Raw genomic sequence first — 7,278 nt, 5'->3', positions numbered from 1 at the left:
GGACAATGAGGACTACTGAGAACTCAAGAACAATGGCAATGGTTTTTGATCCTACTGCGCATTCTGGCTTTGGGGGAGCCCAGGCAGTTTGGAAGTTCACCTTACTAGACCTGGATGGAGGTGGGGGTTCCTTGGACTTCCCACAGGTCAGGGAACCCTGATTGCTCTTCGAGCTGATGAGGGAGGGGGACTTGACCGGGGGAGGGGGAGGGAAATGGGAGGTGGTGGCAGGGAGGAGGCAGAAATCCTTAATAAATAAATAAATTTAAAAAAAAGAAAATATGCACCATAAAAAAAAAAGAATTCAGGTTTTACCAGTTTCCACAAGTGAACTTCATGCAGACATCCTTTTAGAAGACTTATGGAAAACAAGATAACCAAATAGAGCAGGAAGAAAGGGAAGTGTGGAAATACATTATCAAAATCTAGTCTTTTAGATTCTCAGAGACTAGAAGTTTTGCTGGAACACACAGCAAGAGTTAATAATACATCTTGAGGTCACTTAAGCCTTAAGATGGCTAGCCTGTTGTGTACTCAGACTGTTTGCTTAACCTGCCTTCATGAGAACAATATAATAAACCAATCTTACTTGTCATGTAACAGCCTAAACAAATGCATAACTGTAGTCTTAATTTATGTACTTCTATGCCTCTGATCCAAAAGTAATATATATGTGTGCTTGTTTGTGTGTTTTGATAATAATTTTGTCAAAACAGAAAATATAGGTTGAAAGCAATGTTTTAAATCAGTATCTACCAGAAATGTTGAACTCAACAGTTATTTCTTAATAAGCAATGTTACTTGTAATAATGTGTATTATCTGAGTTCATTGGGAGTCATTTCGAGTCAGTGACTTAATCCCTTGTAAAACTCTTAGATATTTCTGTAAAGTATCCCTCATTCCTTCCCCCATGTGACACTTTCTGTACTTTTCAATAAATATAGAATAAAGCCTTGTGCTAGGGGCAGACATTTAGAAACAGGCAGACACAAAAACAGATAAATTCACAAGATAGCCTTCAAAATTGCACAGTTTCAGACTCATACAATGGACACACAGAGAGATGGAAGTCGCAAGGAAAATTAAGTAGAGTATTCAAATGCAGGCTTGGTCTTGGTAAAATGACATAAGAAGGAAGTGCTTTGAATGTTTTCCTTAGTGTGACACTGACACATTGCTGGCGACTCTGAATTTATTATTAATGCACTTAAAATAACCCCAGGGAAATTAAAACTGGAATACAAATCCATTCCAGCAGATACCCAAAGCACAATAAAGAAATACAAAGAATATGACACAATAATCCATGAGGATGCATAACCAACCTCCCACTTCTCCTATAATAGAACTAAAAATCACAGAGATAGTTGAAATGTTTAATAGATCAAAATCTTACCTTTTAAAATAATTAATGATCACATATATTAAAAACACATGCACAAAGTAAGAAACTATATCTAAGACCCTGACAAGAGAGTCCCCAAAGAGACCAAGACAGGTAGTACATTGGAGGATAAAGAGAAACTTATAGAGAAAAAAATTCAACAAGGCAATGGAAACACCGACCAAAATCATAAATACTTGAAATGAAAGAAATGGTTAGTCAAAAACCACACTAAGAATGGAAGACACAAATTTGAATGGATAGACAAGGGGGTTAAAATAGGAGGAGATGGAGGTTAATATAATCAGAACATGTGTGAAATTTTCAAATAACTAATAAAAACATCTTATAAACTGATAGACATGCTCATGCCTAAAAATAAATTTTGGGGATGGGGGACAATAATACAAAGAGACATACATAAGGAAAAGAGAACATGATTGATAAATGATTTTTCCATGAAGTCTGAGAAACATTCAAGACCAAACCCTAGAATTTGTCTGGTAGAAGGAACAGTGATAAACTCTAAATAAACAGAGATTATTCAATAAAATCATAGCAGAAAAATTCTCAAACCTAGAGAACAAAGTAGACATCCAAATGCAAGAGGCATTTAGAACATCAAAAATACACAAGCAGAGAAGAAAATCTTCATGACACATCATAGTCAGGATGGCAAAAATGTTAAGTAAAAAAACACTACAAAAAGTGGTACTGGGAAATGTCTCACATACAATAGCAGGAATTTTGCAATAATTTAAAACTTTTCATCAGGAACTATAAAAGCCAAAAACACATAAAACAAAATATTTCCATCTTTGAAATTAAATAAATATGAAAGATAACTATAGGCAAAGCAATTCTAATGGGGAAGAATATAGCTAAAAGTATTGTAATACCTGGCCTCAACTTATACAACAGGGCTACAAAGACATACTAGCATAAACAGACATAAGATACTGGCACAAAAATATACAGACCAATAGAATAGAAGATTAAGAAAATATGATAAAGCTATGATCACCTAATTTTTGAAATGAAAATGTACAATAAACATGCAGTGTAAAAAGCCACCTAGTCCACAAATGGTGCTGGAAAAACTCAATATTCACTTGCAGGAGAATGAAATAAGATTCATATCTTTTACCCTCTACAAAAATCACCTCAAAGTGGATCAAAGACCAGAATTTAAAACCTGAAATGCTGAAACTGCTAGAGGAAAATATGAAACATACTTCAAGATAATGTTTGAGGCAACAATTATGTTATCAGAACTCCAAGAATTAGCATATGGGACTACATGAAATTAAAATGTTAGTGTACAGCAAAAGAAACCATCGACAGAACAGATAGCCCAGAGAATAGGAGAAAAATCTTTACCAACTCTTCTTTAGACAGGGGGCTAATACCAGAATTTGCAAAGAACTTGAGAATTAAACACCAAGGGAATAAAAGTGCTAATCAACAAATGTACTAATGAAATGAACAGATAGTTCTCATAAAAAGAAACACAAATGGTCCATAACTATTTTAAAACATGTCCAACATCCTTAGTCATCAAGGAATTGCAAATTATAACTACTTTGAGGTACGACCACATCACACCCAGAATGGCTATCATCAACAAATCTGGTAACAAATGATGGAGAGGATGTGGGGAAAGAGGAACCCTTATTTACTATGAATGGGAGTAAAAATTAATAGATCCATTATCTCAATCATTATGGAGGTTTCTTTAAAAATTAAAAAAAGCATTATCATATAACCCAGCTATACCATTTTCTGACATACACCCAAAGGATTCTATATCCTACCATAGAAATACCAGCTGCTTTTCATGATGGCCAGAAAATGAGAACTTCGTAGATTTCCATCAACAGGCAAATAGATAATGAAAAGAATATACACAATGAGATTTTATTCAGAAGTATGGGAAAGTGAAATTATAAATTTTTTAGGGAAAGAGAGGGAACTGGAATACATACTAAGTGATGTTGTATGAAGCCACTTGTTTGTTTTCCTGGCTGCCCAGACTCCTGAAATAATCACACAGAAACAACATTATTTAGATCATTGCTTGGCCAATCACTTAAGTGTATTGATATCTAGCTCTTACATGTAGAATTAACCCATCTCCATTATTTTATATTTTACCACGAGGCTCATGATCTACCAAAAAGGTTTCACCATGTCTGTCTCTGGTGGTGGCTCCATGGCTTCTCTCTTGACTCCACCTCTCTTCTTTCAACATTCACTTTTATTTTCCCCACCTAGCTCTGTTCTACCCTATCAGGCCAAGCTAGTTTCTTTATTAACCATCGGTATTCACGGAATACAGAGAGGAATCCCACATCAAAGTGATGTCACCCAGGCAAACTTCATGCTTTCCTCCTCATATGTATACCCTAATGTGTAATTTACATGCATGTGTACACACACATACACACACAAATGCGTTTTAAAAAGCTGGAAAGAGAGGAAAGAGGAATTAAAAAATCAGTGATAAGGAAGAGTGAAGTTGGCAAAATGTCACATGGCTAAAATATGTATAATAGTAATTAAAGAAAAAAAAGACAAGAGTCCATATATTTGAGAGAGCAACATGGGGTAGATGTACATGCAAGAGATGGAAGGGAGAAAGGGAAATGGGAAAAAGATGTAGTTATATTTTAATTTCAAAAAAATAAAAATAAATTAAAAGTTGGAAAAGGAAAATGTGCATATTTGTATGTCTGTATATAAGCAATATAGAAAATAGGGTTAACTATTACAATTCTCAGTTTGAAACTTGTCTGTGATTATTTACAAACTGCTCCTTATCTATCTTTCATCTGTTATTTTGCCATCAGCGAGTACTTCTGGTGATTGGCAGGCTTTGCTTTTTTTTAAATTAAACTTTTATGTACAATATATTTGAATCATATTCTTTCCCTACCCCCAGCTCCTCCCAGATCTGTCTCATCTTCCTACCCATTTAACTTTGTTAGAAGCTTTACTTCTTAAGGTGGCCTGAAACTAATCCTGAGGAACAGAATTCTTCATGGTTCTGTTTACATCAGTTTCTCTAGCTATCTATTAAGTTTTCTTTTTGCTGATTCAAATACAACATGCCTTGATTTGTTTACTGGTTAATTAATTGTAGCTTTAAGGGGTGTAAGTATTCTCAACCATCCAGTATTAAAAGATTGTAGGTGAAGTTTCAATTTTATAAAGTATCTATTTCTATTTCTCTTCATCTGAAATAGCACTAATCTATTTCTATTTTTTCATAGAAATATATAAATGTCTGAATTTTGCATAGTTGTTTTGTATGGAAATGTATTTCTAAAGAAAATACTTTAAATTGACCAGTGTTAGGGCTCTTTGTAAGCATCTTGTGTTGTGAGCAACATTGCTTGGAACTTTCTTGAACACATTTCTTGGGTGTATATATCCAGGACTAGAAGTTCTAAGCAATGTACCATACCAATGTCCAAATTTTGGAGGAAATATCCAACTGTATTCCAACTTTAGACACTTTTAAATATTACTTTTTGTTAATAAATTGTACATAACTTGGTGTCTAATATGTCTTGATATACATTTGTTCTTTGCTGCCATTTCTTGTTCTGTGAAATGACTCTTATCAGCTTCTTTCTATCTTCTAATTAATTATTTTAATTAATTAATTTTACATTTCATTTTTCATTCCAACCACAGTTCTCTCTCCTTCTTCCTGCCCCCCTGCCTCCCCTAAGTCCATCCTCCAACCACTCCTCCCAATGGGTAAGGACTCCATGGTGAATCAGAGATGTCTGGTACATTAAGTTGGGGCAGGACCAACACCCTTCCTGCTGAACTAAGGCTGAACATGGCATCCCACCATTCGGAATGGGCTCCAGCAAGATAGTTCATGATCCAGGGATAAATCCTGGTTCTACTGCCAGGGGCCTCTCAGGTAGTTCAAGTTTCACCGATGTCTCTCACACATGGAATGCTTAATTTGGGCCCATGGAGGCTCCAGAGCTGTTGGTGTAGAGTTTATGAGTTTCCATGAGCTTGGTTCAGCTGTTTCTGTAGTTTTCTTCATCATGATCTTGACCTCCCCTGTTCATATATTTCCTCCTCCCTTTCTTGGATTGAATTCCTGGAGCTCGGCTTAGTGCTTGGCTGTGGATCTTTGTATCTGGTTCTATCAGTTACTAGATGAAGGCTTTATGATGGTAGTTGGGGTATCCACCAATCTGATAACAGGGGAAGACCAGTTTAGGCCCCCTCTCCATTATTGCTAGGAGTCTTAGCTGGGAATTTCCCTTCCACCAGGTTTGTTCCTATTGACCTAGTGGCTCTCTCTCTCAGGATCTCTTTCATTGCTTTCCCACTTTGTCCCTCTCCCTCCTCAACTATCCCATTCTGTTGTAGGGAGGGGGCAGCTTGTTTGTCCCAGCCACCCAGAACCACAGTAATCACACTGAAACCATATTAATTAAATCATATTAATTAAACCATATTAATTAAAGCTTGGCCCATTAGCTGTAGCTTCTTATTGGCTGACTCTTACATAATAATTTAACCCATTTCTATTAATCTGTGTATCACCACGTGGTTGTGGCTTACCAGCTAAAGTCTTGTCTGTCTCCAGGAGCTCCATGGCTTCTCTCTCACTCTGCCCTTCTTTCTCCAAGCATACAGCCTAACTTTCCTTGCCTAGTACTGTTCTTCCCTGCCATAGGCTCAAAGCAATTCTTTATTCATTAACCAATAAAAGCAACACACAGACAGAAGGACCTCCCACACAATTTCTCCTTTTCTTTTTAAATAAAAAGGAAGGCCTTAACTTTACCATAGTAAAATTACATATAACAAAGCAGTTATCAAGCAAGAATTACAGTTACAATATTTCTATTTAATTTATCTTTTATCATAACTAAGAAAACTATAACTATCTATTCTTCAACTCCACCAAAGACTCTAGAAGGATATAATATTACCTAAGTAAACAGGAAATGCATTGTAAGCAAATTCCAAAACTCTAGAAATGACAGAGCCATATCACTTCCTGGACAGTTATCCAAAGTTCTTCTGTACCGTTTGGGCATCCATCTTCAGCCTACTGTTCCATAGTATCCAGCAGACTTTTTCACAAAGCAGGAAATTTCAAAGACAATTTCACCTATACTAGAAGTTTGTTCGTCACATTTTTTGTGCTCTGTAGAATGTCTAGCAGACTCTTTCATGAAGCAGAAACCTTGCAAGTTAGGCAAGTTTAGCAGTTGTGGGTCCTGCATGTCCAGTTTATCAAGCAGTCCAGGCAAGAGCAGTTTCTTGCCAGATGGTCAACCAACTCCGTAAGGAGCCTCTTCAGTGCTCCTTATCCTCTTGAAGTAGCTTGGTGCTGCCAGGAGCAGATGTGCCTCACTGTCATGAAAAGTCTTAAGTTCTTAAACATTTTAAGTGCCATATTCTGAAGGTCTCAGAAAGATTTGAAGAATACCTATCTAAGTGAAATATACCTTTATACATCTAGAAAATCTTACTAACATGACTACAAGCTTGACTGTTATACATGATTATCTATTAACCTATATTTCTTAATTATACATTACATTTTTAAATGAACTACACAAACACAATATCTTAATCAAGGGCAGAAATATACATATACAGTATAACAAAATTTACCTTAAATTTGTATCAATAAACCAAGATCCATACCAATGAAAATTATTCATATCTATATCATATCTCCCTTCAAATGTAAACAAACATTTATAAACAATATTTGGGAATATGGGTGTAGTTTTCTCCATACTGCTTCCTGCTGACTGGTGCGATGTTAAACAAGTCTTTCATGGTATATTCTGTATGCAAGGTTCATCTCAGAATTTGGGGAAGTACTTTTTTGGATGTTCAC

Source organism: Microtus ochrogaster, unplaced genomic scaffold (genome assembly GCF_000317375.1).
Source record: "Microtus ochrogaster isolate Prairie Vole_2 unplaced genomic scaffold, MicOch1.0 UNK17, whole genome shotgun sequence".
NCBI classification, from domain to species: Eukaryota; Metazoa; Chordata; class Mammalia; order Rodentia; family Cricetidae; genus Microtus; species Microtus ochrogaster.
The sequence above is the reverse complement of the archived record's forward strand: the minus strand, read 5'-3'. Positions refer to the sequence as shown.